At 42.4% G+C, this 21,342-nt stretch overlaps 1 protein-coding gene across 34 annotated transcripts in view; it reads left to right on the top strand.

Annotated features, from left to right (window-relative positions):
* Nucleotides 1-21,342, top strand: part of MAGI1 (membrane associated guanylate kinase, WW and PDZ domain containing 1) — a 327,842-nt gene that overhangs the window by 163,534 nt on the left and 142,966 nt on the right. Inside the window, exon 1 of one of the 34 annotated variants that reach the window (XM_074550438.1) lies at nucleotides 11,967-12,354. The exons of the other annotated variants lie outside the window; for them this stretch is intronic. The gene's annotated coding sequence lies outside the window, so the exon portion shown is untranslated. Of the gene's footprint in view, nucleotides 1-11,966; nucleotides 12,355-21,342 lie in introns of those variants that run through there. 34 annotated transcript variants of the gene reach the window in all.

Below are 21,342 nucleotides of genomic sequence, written 5' to 3' on the forward strand. Positions count from 1 at the left end.
CTGTCTCGTTGTGAATCAGAGATTGTTTATCCTGGTAGACTTATATAAATATTGAATAATTATGCTGCAATTCAAAAATCAGTATTTGCCAACAAATATCACATAGTGGTACACACAGTAGTAGTCATTTTCAGTCTAAGTGTTGCATGCAGGAGGGCTGTGTAAGACCAGTTAAAATTGAGTGGTAACACTGACAAATGTTGATTCTTCAAATGGCAGATGCTGTTATAACACCATGGAGTTTATGCTCATTTTATCAGTGAAAAGCACGAAACAAATTATGTTTAAACAACATGAAAGGACATAAAGAATAAATATGGATTACTGTTTACTGTTGAACACTTCCATTTGCCATTCTGTCAACGTGAAATATGATTATTTTTCAATCACCTAACTTGGCAAGCTGCAGATTTTTAGGGCATACTGCAAAAAGTGCCTTCCAGGAGAGCACGTGCAGTGCTAGGCTTGGGAGATGCAGTGTTGTGATACTAATGCCCTTCTGCCTATGTGTGATATTTCATTTCCTAAAACAGCAAATAAAGCAAATGAGTGTGAGTTCTGGGGAAAAATTTTGCACGTTACCAAGGTTACATTTTGAAATGCTTTCCATTGATTCCTTTATCTGATTTATCGAACTTGATGGTGAGCTAAGCTGCTTGGTCTTGCTTTTGATTTAAAATTAAGAGCAGTGAAAGTGATTCCTGCCTTTTTAAAATAGCTGGGGGAGATGTGGGTTGTTGGTGTATCAATAAGAGCATAAGTACTTATGTTTCACTTATGAAACAAGTGGAAAACCTGAGAAGTGGTGTAAGTTGTGTCTCCCCACACTTTCTAAATTGTTGGGCAGGTAGCATTTAATTTTTGCTTCATTTACCATAGGGATGGCATTAATGGTAGCTTTTAAGAATGATGCTAATATTCCTGTGTGGCTTGGAATGAGACTGCTGCATGGTGGTTGGGATGCTTTACAGGTCTGGAGATTAATCTGGCTGTATGCTCATATTTTTATTCCTTGGTACATGTGACCAGTAAATCCAGAGCGCTGGACCAATCTCTAGTGCTAATGGATTATGAAGCCTTGTATTTTGAAAATGGAATTCCCTGATGCTTATGTGGTAAACACAAACAAGAACACAAGGTCACTTGGACTGAGCATGCTTGGCCTGACAGCTGCTTTTTATTGCACTAATATAAGGGCTAAATGAAGTGATAATTAGTAAATGCCAAATGGAGTAAGGTGCTGTTAACCTGTTAGTGCCCAGATATTCTGGTGAGAATAGCTTGTGATTCAGCCCTGATTGGTTTGGTGCAGGTGGTGAGAAAACCCAGAATGTTTCTGTTTCCCACATAGCCCTGTGTCCATCGTGTGAAGTTGTGGCAGCTTTTGTGGAAGACAGAGGTCAAGCAGAAGGAAGGGAAGATGTAAGATGCTCAGCTCAACCTCATTATTTTGTAATGACATGCTGATTAAGCATCATTTAGATTTTTTTCTTTAGGAGAGTTGGTTGAGAGTTTGATTTATTTTCTGGTGGACCCTTGAGGATGAGTGGGATGATGTCAGCTCCCAGGGACCCTATGAGCATTTGCCTGTATGGGTGACACAGGATGGTTTTCTGAGAGATCAGAGGGTTTTATCCCCAAATGTGTGAGCCATCATAAACAAATGAGACCTTGAAATGGACCCACAGGTGAAGTATTGTTGAAATAAGTTGGCAAACCACACACACATTCCTGCAAACTGAATTTTTCCCCTGCTCCTCAGTGCCATCTGCCCCTCCAGCACACTTCCCCCGAGTCCTCATCCCCTCAGCTCCCAGCTCCCCACTGAGCTGATTTCTTCCTGCCATGCTCTGTAGTAAACAACAGCTGTGATAGGATTCCAGGTGGCCTCCAAGTTTGGTTGTTGTGAGTCTCGAGTGCTCTGCTGTTCCTATCACACCAAACCCACGGGTTTATTTACAGAGCCAAGGCATTCTCCTCTGAGTTTGCAACTCAAGCAGCAGCATGAGCTAGGACCAAGACAGAGTAAGGAAGAGAGGCAGGGCACCTATTCATATATTTGGATGGTGTATAAGTGGTTATAAAGCCATGCTACAATGAACAAATCTTTGGAAGAGTTTGTGTAGTTCAGCTTTTACTTCACATGAACCATCACTGGGCTGTTACTTCCTTGACTTTCTTCCTGAGGCTTTAATTTCATTGTAAACTTCACCCAAGCCTTTACTGTGGAATATTTTTGTCTTTTGCTTAAGAAAAATCAGTATTTTAGAACTTGAGCAAAGTTATTCTCATAGATATTCAGATGAGTTGCTGTTTTCATTCCTGGCATGCAGTTTCCATTATCAAAACTAAGCAAAAGTCCATCAATACATCATCTAGATTAGTATTATATTGGTCCAGTCTCTAACTATCCCTTTTCCTTCTTTTGTTTGGAAATACCACATTTTTCCTGTGTTTTGATGTGCCTCGTGAAGGGGATCAGAAATAATGTTTTGTTTTGGGGTAGTTAATGGCTCCATTGAGATTGGGCTATATTGTGATATTGTGAGATGGCAGCAATTCCACAATTACCCCTTGGCCATGCCTCTTCCAGAGGTGCTTTGACTGATGCAAAGACCTGGTCCTCACCTTACTTCCAGAGTGGATTTTACTTATTCCAGCTCAATTTTGCCAGCCCGAACACTTGAGAGCAAGAGGGAAGGTTTATCAGTTGTGTGAGGCATCTTGGTGGGGCACCCTGTGCCGCATTTGAGTCCATCTGTGCTCATAGAATTTGTGCGATTTGGCTGGGGGTCAGTGATGCAGTGTGGTGACATTCTGGCTTCAGGTTTCAGAGGGTGTTTCTAGGAGCAGGACTTTCCCAAACAGGATTGTTGTGTGTGAAGATTCACCTGTGAAATTTGTTGTATGTGAAGATTCACCCAGTGGAATTTGTGATTAGTTGGAAGTTCATGTAAGAGTATATCCATTAAATAGGTGTTTCCAAACGGCCCTGCTGGGGATATCTGTGCAATAGAGTTTATTGAGAAAGATATGAGATAGCAACTCACTTTAAGGTACTAATGCAGCAGCCTGCCCCAACCACTGTTCACACAAGGCTGAACATCCAGGATTGTCTTCCTCTTTTTGAAATGATGGCAGAGGTTATCTGTTTATTATAAACATTCAGTACTGGCTATTTGTCCTATACTCAACAACCTGGTAGCTGTTTTCAGAGTGCATCGTGAGGAATCAGAAAGATGATAGTTCCATAAAAGTTTATCTCAGCATGTTATTTGATTTTGGTTTTTATTTTTCCATTTACTTGATTCTCCACTTGTTTCAGTCCTGTGTGGCATGCAGGGGCAGCTGTGGTGGGTCTGGTGTCTGTACTTTTACTTGCCAAAGCAGAATACCTGGTGTAGACTGACTGAAATAACAGCTAATCCCATTTCAGTCCTGTGCAATTCCTTTCCTTGCCAGGCTGCAGTCTTCAGAAGCAAAGCTCTGGAAGGTGCAAGGTCTTTTTGATGGTAGATGAAAAGGCAACAGTGGCTAGACTAGAGTTAAGTCAGACTAGACACTACATGGCATTCTTCTTTTTATTTTTCCCTTCTCTTCACAAAATTGGCTTTTAAAATGTCAGGAGTTCATCATTCAACAGTTGATTGACTTCCCCAAAACAAGTTCGTGTCCTGGGATTAACTGACTGGAGATCTGAATGTTAGAGATTTAGCACTTCCATTCCTGCTGTCTGTTCTCTCACCTTCCCAGAGTTTGATCTGTTCCTGTCCTCAATTACAGCACAGTAGCTCCAGCTGCTGCACTTGGTTTTAGAGAGGAACATGGAGCAAAATGGATAAAAATCAATAGTTGTAAGTGTGGACTGACCTGTGAGGAGGCTCAGAAAAAGCCAACAACACTCAGGCAGCTGGCTGGCCTGAGCTCTCACATTTCACAGGGAAGTTAGAGAGTAAGTTTCTCTATTCCAGGTGATCTCCTGGTGCAAAGGAGAAGTCTCCTTACAAAGCAAAACCTATAATATTGAAAACAGAACTACAGCTTTGATAGGACAAACTTTAGTAAGTGATTGTAGACTGCACATTGTAGCTTATTCTCTGAATTCAAGATTTTCATGGATAATTGAACTTCCAAAGGGCAGTTTATAAGCAGTTCTGCGCATAACTGCCATCATCTGCAGGTAATGGAGGACTGGAGGGACTGAATGGGCTGGGGTGTGATGAAACTCCTGTCAAATGTGCAGACTCAGGTGATTTCCCAGGATAGTTTATAAAGTCCTATAGCTCTGGGTACCTCCATAAGTATTTCTGAACTTCAGAATGAATTGATAAAAGGGATATGCAAACCAGCTTACAGAAGGCTCTTTTCATTAGAATAGAGAGCATAAAAGTGTATCAGTATACTGGGAAAAATTGCTGAAGTGAAGCATAAAGACCTTTATGTTACAAATGAATGTGTTTTTACATGTGTGGATATTTGAGTTACAATTTCAAAGTTATTTTTAGTTACTAATTTTTCTTAATGATAAACAGAATCACAGACAGTGCACATTATTTTTCTTTCCAGGCAATAAATCATCAGTTTATGTACACAAATGTTTTTGAATTCTCAAAAGCTTTCCAGACCTGCAGCTGTATTTATTATCCAAGGACCTTTTGTTGCAGTTCCCTTCCTAGAGGTGTAATTCTGCTTTTGTAATGAGAAATAGTTGCAGGGGCCATGAAATATTCATTTGAAGGCCCACACTGATAAGGTGAGGAGCAGCAGACTTTTTTCTATCACAGAAAAATAATTAATTTTTTACAAGATTTATGTTAGGAAAAAAGTTTTAATTACTTTTAAAATAGTGCCATTATCACTGGGTTGCAGCATATGGATACCAGCAGTATGTAAAAATAATTTTTCTTAAGAATGTTTGCTTGTGAGTTAATCTAACTCTGTATAATATGAGGTATATTTCTGTGCCAGCTAGTGTATACCCATTTGATTTTTCCTGTTTTCAGCTGGGACTGTATCCTGAGTACAATCACTGGCTTTAGAAAATCCTTGTACCTGTGTTCCAGGGAGTGCCACATTGCAGCACTGTCCCCTGCAGTTTTCAAGGATATAATTCATTCACTAATTAGTGAACCAGATGTGTTTTCACTTTTAAAAGAGACAAAAGTGCCCTGTTTTGAGCAACAGAGCCAATATTTCTGTAGTTTAGTTCCTTTCCATAGACAATCATTTTTGTTTAATCTAGAAGACTTCAGGACCTTTCTCCCATCTGGTCTGTCCTTTCAGATCAATAGCACATTTTGTGCCAGTCAAACCATTGTTTGGGGGTGGGTTTGTTTGTTTTGTTATTTAATTTTGGAAATAAAAGCACTTATGATGGCAAATATTGCTCCATCTGCTTCCCCATTTGTGAGGAATAGCTTTTTTGTGTTTCACTGTACACGCAGTTGGAATTGCATGAGGCACCAGAGAACAGCACAAAGCAGAGCAGCTCAGCCCGGGATGCTCTCCCATGGCACTTGCCAAAGGAGATTTGGGTAAGGACTGTGGGAAGAGATTACAGGGCCACTTTCCTTTGTTTTCTTTGTTGCTCCCCAGTGTACTTAATTTTGCAGGTTTTTCATTGCAGTTGCTTTGTGCTCTGGCAAAGCAGCTGCCAGTGGATATTTAGGTGCAGTGCAAACAATGTCTCTGCATTTGTTTTAAAACATAAAGGTTTCCAAGGTGAGAGTCTGGGACAGCAGAGAGTGAATCAGACCTGGGAGCAGGACTGCTGTTTGGGGGTTGAAGGGGTGGAGATGAATTTTCCCACATTATTTACTTCAAAACTCCCTCTGTCCTGTCACAGTTTATCATATGATGTCCTGATTAGATCTTTGGTGATGGCTGCAGTGGCACAGCTTTAGATTTCTTGGCAGTTTGATTTCTTTTCAGCTATCACCATGCATCTGTTCAAGGGTTTCAGTGTATTGATTGTGCTGCAAAGCAAGAGAATGAGTGCTCCAAGCAAAAGGATTGTTTTAAAACGAGGTAAAATTAAATGTGTAGCTGTTCTTTAACCTGCTTTTCCACTCACATTTGTATTTGGGCTTCACATTTGGTATTTCAATGAGTAACTCCCTGCAGAAAGCACCCATCACTGTGCAGGTATGTTTGTGCTTGGCTGTGCTGGTGGTTTCACCATCACAAAACTCCTGTGCTTTCCATCAAAGATGTCAGTGTTTAAAGAGGAACACCTGTAAAATCACATTGATTTGAGATGCTTCTGGCCCAGTGTGATCCCAGCTGACTCAGTGGGATTGTAGAGGAGGAGTTTCCTGTGTGACTCCCAGCCCTGCTCCCGTGACAGTCCCTGAGCCCAGGGGGGCAGTGGCAGATGCCAGCTCCTGATGGTTTGATGGGCATGAGGAGTTGTCACATCTCATCTTCAAACAGCTCTCCTTTCTTTAACATTCCATGCTTCCTCACATCAGGCATGCTGTATCTGTCCTCTAAATCCTTTTTGTCTTTATTTCAGCAGAGAGGTGATTAGCCATGGAATAATTTATAAAGCTGTTTAGATTCTGCTAGCTGGTTTTCTTTGGGGAAAGTCATATCCAGTACCTTTACTGGGAATAACTCTGTAAATTCACTGATTTCCTTCCCCCCACCCCAAGTGAATAAGAAGGTAGAAAAAATAGAACAAATATTTGTATTTCTGCCCCTATTGAAGGAAAAATAAATCTTTCTTATTAGTCTTAACAGTCTGGATGTATCCTTTTTTTATGATGTTCTCTTGAATAATTAGAGCTGTGAGTTATGAAGTCAAGATTCCTGGGTCATTGCCAGAACAGATTTATTTAAGGGGGACACTAGTTCTCTGAATTCCTTTTAAAGGGCTTTGTTAATGTCCCAGACTGCTCTTAATTAGTGATTTAAGAGGGAATACATCTGTTTCACTGAGGATTGTGAAAATTTTTATTTAAATGGAAATGCTTAATAAATGGTTCTTTAAAAGGCTAATGTATCTTCAAAATGAGGTGTGTATCACAGAGTAATCAGGTGAATAGTGATCTGGCAGCTCTTCTTGCATGGTCTTTTTCAGCTGAATAAGGATGAAAACCTCATCAAAGACCTTTGGAAGTATCATCTGCTCTTGAATTGTATTTCATACTTCATCATTCATTCTCTACCTGCGCCTTTTCATTGAACTTTAGTTTTAACATTCCATTTACCAGGGGAGAAAACAGTAAACAGAGGTTGATGTTGGTGAAAGGTATGAAAAGGCTTATTAGAGACATTGATGATACTTTGTTTTTTACCTAAGACCACCATGGCAATTCAAGTACCAAAATTTAAAGTTATTTAATGGGACATTTGTCGTATACTAAAAATGTGCAGGTGATCTTTGCTGTATTAGGGATTGGAACTGGCAAAGCTCAGAACAGAGGGGCTGGAGCAGATGCTCAGGGAAGGAGGAGCTCCACAGTAAGAAGCTGCTGCTGCTGCTTTTCGTGAACTCTTCCTTGAATACATGAGGAGATAGCTATTAATAAACACAGCATTACCATCTCCTACTGTTCACAGGGTTTTTGAATTAGCAATCAAAACCTTGAGACTAGATATTTTGACTTTTTCATGTAAGTGTTGATTTATGAGCCCATCTTTGTTCATGTTTTTCTAGGGTGTGAGTTTTTTAGTGTTTTCTGTTGTTCGGAGGAGGATCACACCGGAGAGCTGAAAATGTGCTTGAATAGTGAGGTTATTAGCAATTTTCCTAAATCCAGAGATGGAAGGTTTTCAGGAGAGCAGTAACTGTTGCTAGATGTCAAAGACAATCATGGAAAACCCAGCAGGACGCTGTATGTGCACAAGTAGGAAGGCTGCACTCAACAGTGGGGCAGAGCTGGACCCAGTTCTTCCAGGAATGTGAACATCCCATCGTGTTCATAAACACCTTTCCCATTTTTGCATTTCCATAATTTTAAAGATCTAGATTACTATCTCACTTAGCAATCCTCTGCGAAATTCCCGGTGTTTTCTGGAAGGGAAAAGCTGATGAGATGCAGTAGTGCTGCTCCTGTGTAACTAACCACACTGGAGAATCACACTGACAGACATTCAGTAAATTGCCCACATTATAGAACATTGATGATAACATTAAAGTGGTAAATTTAATATTATAGTTCTATTAGATTTCTCCCTCATTAACTCTGATCTGATAAACAACCTCCGGCATATTTTGGAGGTAATAATCACCTTACAATCACTCCTGCTCCTCTCTATCTGGCATTTCAAGCTCCTATAGATTTACAGCTCCTCTGTCATTTAATCTGTACTTACTCCTTTATTTCTCCTTTGAACTTGTGCTTACAGGCAGGCAAACCTTTTCTAGAAGGCCCTGGGCATGCAACTAACACTTCATAGCTAGAATAAAGTCATCCTAAATTCCATTCCTCAGATTTTGGACCAAATGGGTCTGAGAGAATGAAATTAACCCAGTGTTCAGGCAAGCAGGATGCAGGCCTGCAGAGGTGTTTTTAAGGGCTGGTACTCGGGAATTTTGACAGCAGTTGGTTGTGTTCTTGGTGTTATAGATGGATAATGAGATTATTGGCTCTCTCAATTAAGGGATGACTATTGTGTGAATTTAAAGAAAAGCTTTAGTGATGTATAATTATGTTGTTGTGGTTTAGATGTCCTCTGTTCTCCCCACAGTTCCCTTTCCCCCCTGTATTGTTGCCATCAGGCAGCCTGGGGTGTCCAGGACAGGTACAAAGAAGCTGCACAGGTATCCCTTGCATGGGGCAGTGGGAATGGAAAAGCTTGGGGGTGCTCAGGGGGTGGGCATGGCAACATCTGAGCTCCAATCCAGTGACAAGAAAGCAGTTTCCACTGATAAATGGCACAGAAGAGCTGACTGACAGACTTTGGAGGGGTCAGGGCTGGCTGATGCAGCCCCCAGGGGTATAAAAGACTGAGCATCCATCCTGACAATGACCTGGCCATGTGGTATCCATGAGGGGCAATTCCCAGCACTGCAAATTTTCCCTTATGTAGTCCTTGGTTGTATTTTTGTCAAGGTTTAATAAACCTTTTTAAATGTTCAAAGTGAGCAGTTGTTTCTCACACTGGCTTTTGCAAACAGGTGTCAGAGCAGCCTTTGCAAGCTCTTGCTGGCCAAGTGGGTGGTGAAGAGGGGACCATGTGGGCACTGGGCACAGCCCTGCTGCAGCCAGCAGGGAGATGGAAATGCTGAAGGAACCTTTGTTCAGCCATGTCTGTCTGGTGGAGACAGTTTCCACTCCTGAACATTAATCCTCCAGCAGCAAACCCACAGCTTAACCAGGTAACCTTAGCTCCTCTCGAGTGGCAGGAGGCTTCCAAGGAGCCTCTTGTTTTCCTAAGTGAGTCATGGTTTGATCAGAGTGCTGTCTCGGGGAAAAGGTGGTTGTTATACATCACCTATCACAATGTAAAAGTGGAAAGCGACGCTGAAATGCTGACCCTTAATCTGAAGTGCACCATCTGTGTTTTATTTCCACATCTTGCTGAGTTTACAGTTATTTGAATTCACAGTTTGTTCCCCATTTGCTGTTCCCACATGGTAAGTGAATTGGATCCAAAATGTACTGATGAAAGAATGAGAACTCTGTTGCAGAGGTTTGTTCCTACCTACAAGAGTGTTCTATCTCACACTTTTTCCACCCTGTGAGCTAAATCCCAGCTGTAAAATCTTGTCTCAAGATGGCCTTCTTTCATGGTGGGAAGCTGGGGTTACTGTTAGGACAAAGGCTCCTTTCCCCATCCTGAAGTGATTTGTGATTTGCTTATGACATTCAGCTCTAGAAAAGGTGGAGAGTTCTTACATCTGACAAAGTATTTGCTTTGCTGTTCCTGTAAATTTCTGTGGATGCTTATCTGGTAATAAGCTCTTGCTGTTGAAGCACCACTTTTATTTAGTAATTCTTTTCTGTTCATGTGATCCAAAGTGTTTGATGCTAAATTAAGACTGGGTATAATATAATGATGAGAGCTGTAATTACAACTGTAATAGTTTTTCATGGTGCAACTTTGAACTACTCTGATTTTAGAATGGGCAAACAGCTCAAAAACAGGTTGAATTTCATTTATTCTCCTTTCCTTCTGTTTTTTCTACCAAGAGCAACCATTTTCTTAAGACATAACTAACTGTAAAAAAAAAGATATAAAATTTAAACATGTCGTATTTCAAAAGCAAGCCATCAAAATGCTGAAGGCTGTATAAACTCAAATACCTTCTTTGGCTTTTGCTGCAGACCACACAAGCTCTGAGAAATTGATTACTCTGGTACTGGAATGGGCTTTCATGATACAGAAACAGAGGTTTGCATTGAATTTCTTTCTTTGTGTGTGGGACTCTTTTTTTTTTTTTAATGAAAAAAAAAAGCCTTTAAACCCCAGATTAAAAATAAGTCATTTCATTGTTTCCGTTTCCCCCTCTTCTAAATCTTATGAAAGAGTTTCCATAAATGACTGGAGAGCTGCATCTCTGAATAAATCTAAAGTAAAATGCTCCATTTCTTTTTTTTAATAAAGAGGCTTTTTTTCTGGAATGTTCCATGTAGGTACTGCCTCATTGAAGTTTCATCTGGTTGAGAGAGTTTCAGTGTGGCTCTTGCAGATTTTTTCTATTTTGTGGACAAGGAATTCAGAGTAATTTATTTTCATATTGCAGTCTTCCAAATTTACTGAGTGCAATATTCTAAACCCAACATTATCAAAGGCTTTGGAGTTCCCACAGCAGCTTTGAGTTGACCAGACATATACCCAAAAACAGTCTATGGCTCCAAGAGGCCAGTGTTGAAAGATCAGGAAGGTGATCTTGAGCAAAGAATTTTTGTGGGTTTTTTTAAAACAAGAGACATATAATGGGCCAGCACCTTGACCCAGCTGGTGTTTTCATGAAAATACTGATGTCAGATAAATTTAAGACTGTTTATAAGCAGTCCAATCTCCTGTTAGTGCGTGGCCATGTCTCCTATGAAGGTAATGCAAGGGTTGCTGGCTCGGTGATGTTTTGCCCTTACCTAGCTCAAGCACTTTTGAGTACATCAGCAAGAGCGGTCTCTGTGTTTGCTGCTGGGTTTAGGTGGGAGAAGATGTTTTCTCTTTCCTGGCCTTTCCACACAGGTGCTGTGGACCTGTGAGCTGTGTCCTGTGCCCACAGCTGGACAGAGCAGCTCTGCCAGCGATGCCTCTGGGCTGGTGTGGCTCCAGATTCTGCTTGTTCCAGGAGCAGAATGGGTGCTGCACCCCTGGGCCATGGGAGCAGTGCCCTGTGCCCACCCTGCAGTGCCATCCTCAGCATTCCCATTCCCTGCCTGTCTCCCTGCAGCTGCAGGGGAGCAGCTTTCCTTGCAGGGCTGGAGTCCCTCAGGGTTTCCAAGCTGCATCTGAGCTATCATGTCCTGTGAGATATGTGGAAAGCGTCCAAGACGGACACCTGCTGGCTCTGAAGCAGTCAAGTGCTTCTTCTAAAATATCTTTGCCCTGTTCTGGATGTTTACTTTTTAAAAGACACAGGCATGTGTTGGCTGTAAAAGAAAGGGGGGGAGGGTGGGGAAATCATTGTTGCTGCTGTCACTGAAATTCCCTGCAGACTTAAAAGGAAGATGAAAGTTGGTACTTTAAGAGAAACTTGAAGCCCTTGGGATGAGCACGGCAGAAAACAGGAAGATGCTCTGTATTCTGTCCCATTGCTTGCAAAAATGAGTGCTGTATCTCCTGCAGAGAGAGAGACAGAGCCAGGAACACATATTTGCATCGTTCCCCCATGCTTGAGCCTTGCTAACTAGGACAATACCATTTTGCACTTCCCTGGGCATATTTTCAAACAGCAGCTCAATGCAGGTGATAGAGGGGAAAAAAAAAAAGGGTGAGGAAGAAAGAAGTGAGGGGGGGAAATCTGCCTTGTGGTATTTCAGATCTCCAGTATACACAGGTGCTTTTTAATCCCTCTGGCCTACATATTCCACAGCCCCTAGGAATAGAGGAGTCGTGATGTAATGCTCTTTTCCTCACACTCGCAGCTTAAATACAGATGGAAATTGTTGTCATGTGTTAGAAATGTCACCAATAATATAAAAGGCAGGCTTCTGCATTCTCCCTTTTGCACTGTCAGCTGCTGCTGCCAGCTTATTCTTCCCTCTCAAACCTATTGTCATGTGGCAGAAACCCTGATGTAAGTAAGCCCTGTCCTCCCCCTGCTTATGATCCCTGCATTTTTTATTCCCCTCTGCTGCAGTGCTGAGGATCATTACATACCACGACTTAAAGACAAGACCTCACAAAGGAAGGATTAATCTTGTATTTGTGCTTGAATTTCGAAGGACTCAGGCAAGTGAGAATGTTCCGTTGTATTCTCTGTCCCTTTTCCTCCCCTCCCCTGTTTCCTAGATGCGAAGGGAGGGATGAAAGGCAGCGATGGTGCGGGGCTGGGTGCGCGTTCGCCGAGCCGCAGGTCGGGATGCGAGGGAGGCTGCGGGGCTGGCAGCCCGAGCGCAGCCCGGGAGGACAGATGGACAGATGGCTAGTGCTGCTTTTTAATTCATCAAGCAGGCTTTACGTGGGGCCCGTTGGCGAGCGGGTGTGCTGCGAGAAGCGGGGTCAATGGGCACGAATAGGCTGAGCTCGGGAGCAGATGCCTGCCGAACAATGGGGCTTTTGAGGGAAATGCGGGAGGAAGCGTGGCGCGGGCTTTGTGCTGCCTCCGCATTGCAGGTTGGAACGGGGCAGCTCCGATTTAATGAAGTGCATTCCTAAACGTGCTCGTCAGCCCGGGCTGCCAGAGACAAGGGGACATGTCAGAAGGGGGCTTGTGGGGCCGGCGCTGGGGAGAGGGGGGGAGCAGCCATCCACTGATGGATCGCCCCGAACAATGCGGGCTTAGTGCTGGGATGGGAAAAACCATCCCTACATCCCCGTGCATGTTAATGCGATACAGCAGGTGCTGCTCAATGTCTGTCCCCGCATTGTCCTCGGGCGGGGAGGGGGCAGGAAGGAGAGCCCCGGCAGGGATGCGCTGAGCCCGGCTGGGAGCGCTGGCTCCGGGCGGAGCGGGAGCGAGAACGGCCCGGGGTCCGTGCCCCGATGGGTGCCGGGCTCAGAGAGGCTGCTCACAGCTCAAAGGCAGGGCAGGGTCCTTTTTTCTGCGGATATTCTCCCAAACTCAGAGGTGTGAATCCCCCGAGAGCAGTCTGGGTCAGCAAGGGGGAGGCAGGAATGGTGTCTCGGTTGGAATTCAGCAGTGAAAGAGTTAAAAGGGGGGGGCGGGAGGGGATATTTTTTTGAGCTTCTCCAGAAATCCATCGATTGGGGATGAGTTGGGGAAGCTGTGTGAATGGCAATAAACAAGGTGTACAACATGCATAAAGCCAAACAAAACATCTATGTCTGCTTCTGTGTGCATCCTGCTGCACTGGCTGGATGGACCCTTCCTTTCAGAGAGTTTTCTGTCTAACTGAAGTAACATCCCTAAACACTTACAGCCATGTTTGCCATGGCTTTTAATCCTTGAAGGGTTGGGGAGGGGGAGAGTGTACACAGTCAGTCATTATTGTATGTATTTCTTAATAAAAATACACCCATTTAATTGCTGTCATTGTGTTGTCTGCTCCCCTTGTGATTTGTGACATGCTATACTGTATTTGTCAGCAGAATGAAAGGGGTCTTTGTTCCCTATTCATATTATGGCCCACTGCATCTCTCAGTGAAAATGGAATATTTGCCTTTAGAGCTAACTTAGCTGGTGATCTGTGCCTGCTGTTACACTTGGAAGGGTTTGCTTTTTTTTGCTGTGAGCTTCAGAGGAATTTGCAAGCAAGGCTTGAATTATTTTACTTATTAATTTTTATGTATCAATGAGTTAATAGTGACAAAGGGTGATCAGCTTGTTTTGCCCACAGTTCAGGTAAAGAATGACCAGGGGCTGCAACAGCCTCACATATTGCAGCTGCCTTTCTGTGTATCCCTTTTCTGTGGATGAATGGCCAAGCTGACCATGAACAAGGATCATTGTGCACCTTTGATCATTTGTTGCTGTGTAAATTGCCAAAAAAGGTGTTGGAAAATAAACTGAGAGTGTGTAATATGGACAAGCTCGTGTGTCTGCTCAAAGGCTGGCCAAGGCTGCAGATGAATAAAGGCTGTTAGTGACTGGCCAGCTGTGGGAGTGACTATTTGGGGGTGCCAGGGGCACTTGGAGAGCACTGTCCTGGCACTGGTGTGCTGGGTTAGGTTCTGTATCGTGTAACATCACGATAACATCAACAGCATTATCACTTGTGATCTATTTGCTGTCCTTGCTGTGGGTATCAGTCTGTGTGCCTGTTAGTGGGAATGGTTTATAGGGCAGCAGCTGGAATTGGCAGCCAAAAAAGATTTAAGGCAGTGCTTGCACAGACAATTCATAAGACTTCTTCTAGCATGGCCTGAATGTATGAAGCTTGTTTTTAAATTTATCTACCAGGTTTAGCAGCTTGAGCTTTATGTTGTTAATTATGCTTATTTTCTATTCTGCAGTGCCCAAGGAAAAATGAGCAGAAAATGCAGAGGCTGGCTCAGCCTGGGAGGCTGCAGTGTGTGCAAAGGGCTGCTCTGTCAGAGGGGCTGCCTCAGCAGAGGGCTGGGCTGTGAACCTGTTGCTGTTGTTGTGTGGCTCCTTCTGCCGTGTGGGAAATCCCATCCTGGAGGAACTCTGGTCTGGAGAGAGCGAGGGAGCTCTGGGAGGTGCAGAAGCACAGGGAGGGTTTTCTCCTTTGCCAGCTGGTTTCCACTCATCCTTGTCTTCTGCTAAGTCCTGTCAGATGGGAGCAATGATGGATCTGTGTGGATCCAGGAGTGATGCTGCACTTCCTCCAGGGAAGCTGCTGTAATGTTTGTGAGCAGGAGCACAGGCAGCTGTTCCAGGAGCTCTTCAGCTCCTGCTGCTGAAGTGTTGCAGAGCCAGGTTTTGCTGTAATAGCAATAACCCTTTTGGTTTTTTTAGCACACTCTTCTAATGCAGGTAATCCAATGTGAAATATGAAACTTGGAGTATCTCTTTTGTCATTATTGAGAAGCCCTAGCACAGGTAAGGCTGTCATAGCAGTCAGTGTTGCAGAAAATAAAAAAAAGGAACAACAAAGCTATTAATTCAGCAGCAGAAGCTGATTGAGTAGTGTTGGGTTCCTGACTCTGCACCTGACAGTAACAGCATTTATCTTGAGCTTCAAGTGTTTGAAAGTTCCTTTGCTGCAGGGAAGGCTCTTCCCTGCACTTTGGAGCTGTACAAACACCTTTCTGCCAGCTTTCCATCCTTTCCATTGCACCAAGTCTCTACATGGTTGCACAAGAAATGCTTCTAAAACCAAGGCACATCAAGTCACTTCATCCAAAAGGTGCTGGGTGCTGTGGTATTCAGAAAAGCTTATTCAAAATGTGGTGCTATTTTCAGTCAAGTTCTGCTAAATCCTGTCCTGAAATCCTCTGAATGTTTTGCTCTTGAATATTCTGGTAAGCATGATGACTGGTTCACTGTGTTAATCCCATGTGGTCTTTCTGTCTGCAGCTAATCCTGAGCTGTTTTGCTGCTCTGCACACATGAGTAAGAGTCTGTCCCCCCCCTCCTCTTGACCACATACAGTAGAATTCCAGCTGACTGCTGGAAAATAACAGATCAAATATGCTGTTCTTCCTTTTTCTCATCCTTTAGTAGGAGAGTTGAGTTTCTTCTACTTGAAAGACAAAACCTAGAGAAGTAGGAGAAATATTCTTGGTCTGTGAGCTCTGTCTGGAGGCATGAACTGGCTCAGACTGTGCAGGATGTCTTCGGGAATCTCAGCTGTAGACAAATGTGGAAGAAAAAGCATGGTTAAAGCAAGTTTCCAAATTCACATAGATTGGACAGAATTTCTATTGCAATGTCACATTAATTAGAGATGAAGCTGGCAGTGATGGCTAAAAGTATATATTTTTTCCCCTAAAATAAAGTAATTGGATTTTCCTATTTTTAGCCTAGTGATCTTTTATTTTTTTATTGCTGAACCTACCTGTGGAAGATGGCTTGGCAAAATCTATCCCTTTGTTGTGGAAAAAAACCCAAACAAACCCTTTTCCTTTGGGACAGTTAGGGTCACCTCAAAATTATTACTTGAGCATGTTTCAGGTTTAGGAGAAAAACTTATGGAAGGAAGAGTGATAGTTTAACCTTGGGTTGATTCTCCCCACCCCCACTGATTTTACCCATGGACAGACATTGTATCTCCTGATAGTCAGATTAGCATATTTGCATAAATATGTTAATATCCATATGGCCTATATTGGCATGGTTGCCTGGCATTTATGTACCTGGTGTGTGTGTAATACAAATGCTTACACTTGCTTTTAACTATAAACATCAAAATATCATGAACAGGAGAGTCCATGATAACTAAAGTCAAAGTTTTTCTCAAAAACTATGTAATATTTAGTTGATGTAAAATATCATGAACACCCACTCTTTTCCTTAGAAGAGATTGAATTTTTTTTCCTTCTAAATAGATTTTCAAAGGATTCATTAAGAAAATGAAACCCAAGAAGAAAAATAGTTGACCCAGCAGTTCGAGGCCAATGAGGCAATTACCCAATAAATTTGTGTCAAGTCAGCCCTAAGTGAGCTGTGTCTAAATGACTTTTTTATATATATTTTCTGAAAATGTTCCATATTGAAGTAGGGAAAAAAACCCTGCTAGATGAATAATGTCATTCTGTCAGCAACTGGAATATGGCTGTGGATATCATTCACTGTAGAGAAAACAGCTTGTTGCTTTGCCTGCCTAAACAGAGGTAATGTCCCACCTGGAATTTGCAGTGTTACCACCCTCTTTGTTGGCCTGAGGAAACATTCAATCCATTGCAGATTGGAAATTTTAGTTTGTGGGGGATTTTTTAATGTGTTTTGTTTTCATCAGGGTACAACACTGCCTGTTATTGCATGTGAAGACGTGAGCCAGGCACACAAAAAGTAAAAGCTCTGAAATAACTCTGTGAGATTGTGATATAATGGGGAAAAAGTTAGATTTGCTCCTTTCCCCCCTGTGTTTGTATCTTCTTTGAGGCTTTCTAGAAGTATTTGGTAGGTTTATTGAGAACTCTCTGGCGTTGATTTTTAACTCTAATTTAAATGAATGGGCAGCAGCTGAATAATAGCCATGTAGAAGGTGCAGTTGGAAATGCAGTTCTGTCAGCACTGCCTGGTGATGGACAGTGTGTCACTGCTGTGATGGCATGCTGACAATTCAGCACCACAATGCAACCCTTGGTAAGGGTGGGGATGTGACTGGGGAAAAAACAACTCCTCTTCCTGATTATTGCAAGAGCCTGAGGATTGAGACATCCCCTGAGGCTCAGACTGAGGATCCAAGTTCTTTTCAGCAGCAGAAGCTGGGAACGGGCTGTAGCAGAGTATGCAGTGCTGATTGAAGATGTGTATTGAATTTAGGTTAGTGGACAAGTGTCCTGGTGTTGACAAAACAATAGTTTAACTGGTGAAAATCTGTCATCCTAAACTCTAAAGGGAAACCAATGGTTTACTACATTTGGATACATGAGTTAAAACTTTGCCTTTTCTTCCTCAAGACTTGATTTTTTTGAATTTTTTTTCCTGGTGAAGATGAAGTCAACTCAGTTTGAGTCCTAATCAGGAAGTGATTCAGAGTCTGTGCTCATTAAATCCTTCCCTTCACTCCTGGGACTGTCAGGGAGGATGTCACACATTACCTGCTGATGAGGTGAGGTTTTGTGAAGGAGATGAATGTCCCAGAGAGTATTCTCACAGTGGCAAACCACTGGGAAGCTGGAAAGGGTTTGGAAAGCCACAGTGAGGCTAGAATCAGAGTACTTGAGCTGGTTTTATCATCACTGTTAAGCAGCTGCTTACCCCTTAGAAAGAACTCATCTTTAGTTACATGTGATTTGGGGGACATGAAGGTTGAGCCCTGCTGTCCTCATTATTTGAAGTTTCAGACTTTCTTTGGGTTATTAGGGCACAACACAGAGCATTTAATTCCCCTTATCAGCTCCTTTAGTAATCGTTTGATTGGATGGACCCTTTTCAATTTTTTTCCATTTTCTTCTTTCTCATACTTCATGGATTCTATTGTTTTATTAGTTCACTGGCCTTTCTGGGTCATTGCAGTCTGAGTATTCTGACTTTTATAAAGGTCTTGGTGACTAAATATTAGTGACCTCTATTCATCTTCCCTTTGCTTCTCCATGGCAGAGCAGTTTGATTTTGAGCTGCTCTGGGTTACAGTATCAGTGAGTTCATTGCATGGGGAATCAAACCCCATTTCTTTTCCACAGATGAAGGTGTCCATTCAGTACATTGAGCTGCAGAGTTTCTGTGTCAGTGTTTGGATAATAGAATCCCTGGAAAAGAGATGGAGATAAGCTAATCCATGGAGCTTCCCCAGCCTAACTAAAATAATATATCATCACACAATTGAAGGAATATTGCTGGATTCACAGCAGTTCTACCAAAGCCCAACAAGCTGAGCATGATTGACTTGAATTTCCAAATTATAGAAGAGGAAGTGTAAAAGTTACCATTAGCTGCATTGGGGAGCTTGTTATACCAGCAGAAATCTTTTTGGAAAATTCAACTTTATGTTGGTAGGCTTGTGTTTTGAGGCCTTCCTTCTAGGGCACCATCTATGAGGCATTTCCCCAGCTGAGACTCTGCCTGAGGTATGAATAGACATCTTCCTGTGGAGAATTTGAAGTTGAAGGTTAGGAATGGATGCTGCCACAACTTGAACATTTTGCACATCATATTTGCCATTATCTGGGCAAGTCTTGTCAAATAATGTGTAACATAGGAGCTTTCCTCTTGCTCAGTCTTGCTTTCTCCTTCTGATAACCCTCTACCTCATTTGTTACTCTCTGCTGCTCTGTAAGTGAAGTGAGAAATGGGTTTTATAAAGGAACTAAGAAGGTCTGACTTCAGGATGTGGAAGAGTTCTTGAGAAATACCTACAAAAACAAAGAGAAACAAAAACTGTCTGAGCAACCGGAACTGCAGGCTCTGGTAGCTCAGAAGTGCTGTATTTGGGAGACTATATTTTAGCAGGTACTTTTTTCATGTTTACTGTTGCAGTGCTTTTTAAAAGGCAGGGAGGAGAAAAGGAACACCCCAAAATTTCAAAGGTCTACCTTCCTCCCATAGCCCTTGAAGCTCTTAAGAAGGGTCAGAAAACAACTGTGGGAGATTTTACCCATAGTATTTAAAGTTTGGGAAATGGAAATGGGAGTCTCTGAAAGTAGAAGCTGATAATGGTGTGTGTGAAATGGCTTTTCAGGTGTTGCTGCATCTGATACATGCAAAGCTTGCACTTTCAATGCAAGGGAAGATTTGAATGCTGCCCAAAAGTTGCTTTCATACATGGAACTCTTTGCATCTCTAGCTGCAAATGGCCCACTGGCACCATGGGGAGGTCTTTAAATTGAAGGACCTTTTTCTAATAAAAGGTCTGCTTCACTGTAAAAGAGATACTGGAGCTGTAGCATCTTGCAGCCAAGCTGATAAATGAGATATTATTATCTCAGTGTGTTCTTTTAGTGAAATATTTAAAAGTGACTCACTCCTGGTGAATTACCTGCTGGCTTCATCCTTTAGCAGCCTTATTGAATAGTTGCCTGTTGTAACATTCTTTGTAAAGTTAAAGCATGTCCCACTGCACTAAGCACTATTTCAGATATCCCCACTGTAACAAAAAATCTTTATATAGTAATAGTGCAAACCAATGACTCTCGTGGGTGCTTTCATAATGAGGTTTTATGGTGGCTGTTCTCTGATCCCTTTTCTTCTTTTTCAGTGTATCAAATCTACTCAATTCCTCTCCATATTCATAGAGCTTAACAAGTTTGCTCTTTGAACTCCTTCAACGTTCCAAATATCAGCACTTCTGACACAGAACAAGTTTATCAGAACAAACAGTGACTGAAAATAAGGGTGTCTTTGCAAAGCAAAGTGCTTGGGTTGGGATGGCTGAATGAGCCACTGGAGCCATGTCTGTATTCCTTGCCTTGAGCAAAGGCAGAATGAAAGGAATTCCTTTAAAATCTTAAAACTTTTGCTGTTCAGAAGCTGGACTTCTGTTTGGGTACTGGGGTGCTCTGTTGCTGTTGCATGGCAAGTAGTAACTTGGTTTCTTCTGGTCACCTGTCTACAGCACATTTTTAAATATTTCTGTTTGCCATTTGGTGGCCAGCAGCAGCACTTGCTGGTGCTATCTGAGGTTTGTTGTTTGTTTGCTGTTACAGCCACCAAACTAACAGGGCTGTGACCAAAGAGCACCTGAACAAACCTTGTGCTTTAGAACCATATTCCTTGGATATTCTTGGGTGGAGTGGAAGAAATCTTAAGCTCCTTTGATGTCTTTCCTGGCCTCATATCTAATTACACGTTTTTTGATAGTTTTCCCTGAGGAGTTCCTTATTTTAAATGCATTTTACAAATACACATCCAAATAAGCCTGGCACTATTAATTTTTGTAGTCTAGTTGTTTTGTGTTGCTGACCATCCCCTTGGTATTTGAACTTCTTCCTGCAGACACTATTCACTGTACTTCAAGAACTTGTGGTCTCTCCTCACTGAAATAGAAATTGTGGCTGGGTTAAACCCTTCTGCTTTTTCTCCTTTGATTCATACACCCAGTTTGACTTGGTCTGATTTTATTTGGGTGCATCCAGGCAATCAGAAGCAGAGGTGCTCAGGGCCTGCCAGTCTTGGTTCTGTGATTTGTGGTAGTCAGCTTTGCCAAACCTCATCTTTGTGCAGTGAGGGCTGGCAGTGAGGGGTGGGAGCTGATGGTCAGGTCCACAGCTGAGCAATGGGCCAATAATGTTGGTCTAATCTGGTGGATCTCCGTGAATTCTCTGAGAGCATTCTGTCTTTGACACTGGCCACCATCATCTCTGCATGCTACAGGCTCATCTACCTTGGGGAAAAAAAAAAAAGTGGGTATTGAGAAAATGACCTGTCCTAAGTTACCACAAGCTCTGTTAACAGGAGCTTGTTATGGCTGGGTGCAATGATTGACCTTCTGCATATCCTCCCACAGTTTGTCTCAATCCACACAATTGTTTTTGCCCTCTGAGGAGATATTTTGCTGGGTGTTGGCTGCATTTTGAGAAAAAGAGGGTTAAAAAAAGAGAAATTTCAAAATACTGCATAAAGCAACAGCAAGGAATAATCCTAGTTTCTGGAAAAATGCTGCAGGAGCTGGTGTGGATGCTCCTTTGGTCTGTGCTGCTCTTTGACACAGCTACAGACTGCCCAAACTATGTGCAGCAGTAGGACTAAAA

Source organism: Zonotrichia albicollis, chromosome 12 (assembly GCF_047830755.1).
Source record: "Zonotrichia albicollis isolate bZonAlb1 chromosome 12, bZonAlb1.hap1, whole genome shotgun sequence".
Taxonomy (NCBI): domain Eukaryota; kingdom Metazoa; phylum Chordata; class Aves; order Passeriformes; family Passerellidae; genus Zonotrichia; species Zonotrichia albicollis.